At 41.7% G+C, this 2716-nt stretch overlaps 1 non-coding gene across 1 annotated transcript; it reads left to right on the forward strand.

Annotated features, from left to right (window-relative positions):
- The first annotated feature begins 296 nt into the window (after positions 1–296).
- LOC126941604 (U1 spliceosomal RNA) lies at positions 297–460 on the forward strand. Its single transcript, XR_007721385.1, has one exon. It is a non-coding gene; the product is annotated as a U1 spliceosomal RNA (small nuclear RNA).
- Positions 461–2716: the final 2256 nt, after the last annotated feature.

Consider the following 2716-nt stretch of genomic DNA (forward strand, 5'->3'; position numbering starts at 1 on the left):
CAGAATTAAGTCCAGTTATTTTAAATTTATTGAGATTTGTTTTATAGACCATTTTTTTCTCTATCATTCATGCTTTCTTGTTTCTTGAGGGTCCGAGATTTCTTTTCTCAGTTCCTTCTACTTAGGGAACTTCCTTTAAGCAATACTTTGAGTAGATCTGTTGGTGACAAATTCTCTTAAGTTCCCTTCATCTCAGAATGTCTTCTTTCTCCTTCATTCTTGAAAGATAGTTTTACTGAATTTAGAATTCAGGGTTAACAGTTCTTTTCTTTCAGCACTTAAAAATGTTGTGCCACATACTTACCTGGCAGGGGAGATACCATGATCACGAAGGTGGTTTTCCCAGGGCGAGGATTATCCATTGCACTCCGGATGTGCTGACCCCTGCGATTTCCCCAAATGTGGGAAACTCGACTGCATAATTTGTGGTAGTGGGGGACTGCGTTCGCGCTTTCCCCTGAGTTATTGTCGTTTTCAAAGTAGATCTTGTTCGTTGCAGGAGCAAATACTAAGCGTTTAACGTGAGTTGACACACAGATCTCCTTTTCCCGTCTGTAACTTACGCTGAAACTAAAGATTTTATCAGGTAGTGGTTCTCATGCTTGTAATCCCAGCAGTCCGCGAGATATGGCCAGCGAGATGTTTATGTTAATGTCGTTCGAGCTCAGGAGTCAAATATGGTGAACTCGTCTTTACTAATCTCTTAGCTTTTTTTTTGTTGTTGTTCTATAAAAATAAAACTAAGTTTTTCAAAACAAAAACAAAAAAATGTTGTGCCACTTCCTCTTGGCCTCCATGGTTTCAGAAAAGAAACCCCGAGTCATTCAAATGGTTTCTCCCCTATAGGTAAGGTGTCATTTCTCTCCTGCTGCTATCAAGTATTTTTCATTGTCTTTAGTTTTCAGAGGTGTGACTGTGATATATCTTGCTATGGATTTCTTTGAGTTTATCCTGTCTTGGTTTTACTTGGCTTCTTCAGTATCTTGGTTTATGTCTTTTTCCAAATTTAGGGAAAATTTTAGCTATTATTTCTTTTGAGTACTTTTTCAGTCCCACCCTCTTTCTGAGACTCCTTCAGAGATTCTGGTGCATGAATATTAGATCTTTTATTATACTCCTTCAGGTTCCAGAGGCTTTTTTCCCCCCAGTCTATTGTCCTCTGTTGTTCAAACTGGAAATTTTCTACCATTCTTACTTCCAGTTCACTGATTCTTTTTTCCTTTGTCCCATCCATTCTGATGTTGAGCCCATCCACTGAGTTTTTTATTTCAATTATTCCATTTTTTAGCAAAATTTCCAGTTGGTTCTTATTTATATTTTCTATCTCTTTGCTAAGAGTTTCTATTTCTTTACTGATACTTTGTATTTTTTCATTCGTTCCATGTGTGTTTGTAATTATGTGTTGGGTCATTTTCATGATAGCTACCTTAAGGTCTGTTGTATAATTCTAACATCTCTGTCATGCCAATACTGGCATCTAATGATTTTTTAAAATTAGGTTTACGATCTTCTTGGTTCTTGGCAGGATGAGTGATTTCAATTGAAACCTTGACATGTTGGGTGTTAGGTTCTGAGAATCTGGATCTTCTTTAACCTTCTATTTTATCTGACATTAGTCTGGCAGAGGAAGGCAGAGAGCACCATTTTGTACTACCAAATGGAGTAGAAGTCCAGTTTGCCCACTTTCCCTTTGGTAATCCCTGAGAGGTGAAGGCTTTTCGTTACTGGTAGGTGAGGGTGGGAAGTCAGACTCCCCTACAGGTTTCCACTGATACCTCCCTGCCTGGGAGGAGTAGGAGTGACTCATTACTTCTTTCCAGGTAGCCTCCACTAACATCATGGTAGGAGTGCGGAGGTGGTTTTGCCACTGCTGGGCAGTGGTGAAAGTCCTAGCTCCCTACCAGGCTCTCCACATCGTCTCCACTGACACTATAGTGGGGAGAGGGCTCATTACTGTCCAACAAGGATGAAATTTCTGGCTTACAACTCAACTTGCTCTGATATCCCCCGAGTAGAGATACTGGGGCTCTGTGTTACAGCCTTGTGAGGTTGGAAGTATAGATTTCCCACCCCGCCCTTCCTGGCCTTGGTGCGAGTGAGGCCAGTTTTTCCTTTGGTGTTTGGCTGGAATCATGTAGCTACTGTCTAAAAGACCTTTATTTTGTTAGGCCACCCTTTTCCTCAATCTTTGACTAGAGGAAACAGTCCTTTGTTTTGTTCCTGTTACGCCCACTGGTCGGTCTTTCTTTCTTTCTTTCTTTCTCTCTTTCTCTCTCTTTTCTTTTCTTTTCTTTTCAAACAGTCTCACTCTGTCTGCCCAGGCTGGAGTGCAGTGGTGCAATCTTGGCTGACTGTAACCTCTGCCTCCCGGGTTCAAGTGATTCTCATATCTCAGCCTCCTGAGTAGTTGGGACTACAGGCGCACACCACCATGCCTGGCTAATTTTTGTATTTTTTTTTTAGTAGAGACAGGATTTCACTATGTTGGCCAGGCTGGTCTTAAACTCCTGACCTTCAGTGATCCACCCACCTCAGCCTCCCAAAGTGTTGGGATTACAGGCAAGAGCCACTGCACCCAGCCTCCACTGGTGTTTCTTGATTGCCAGCTTCTTCAGCTCCATGTCTGGAAAATATGAGGCAAAAAGGAAAATCCAGCCAGTCACGATGGTAGGCACCTATAGTCCCAGCTACTTGGGAGGCTGAAGAAAGAGGATTA

The sequence above is a fragment of the Macaca thibetana genome, chromosome 18 (genome assembly GCF_024542745.1).
Source record: "Macaca thibetana thibetana isolate TM-01 chromosome 18, ASM2454274v1, whole genome shotgun sequence".
Taxonomy (NCBI): domain Eukaryota; kingdom Metazoa; phylum Chordata; class Mammalia; order Primates; family Cercopithecidae; genus Macaca; species Macaca thibetana.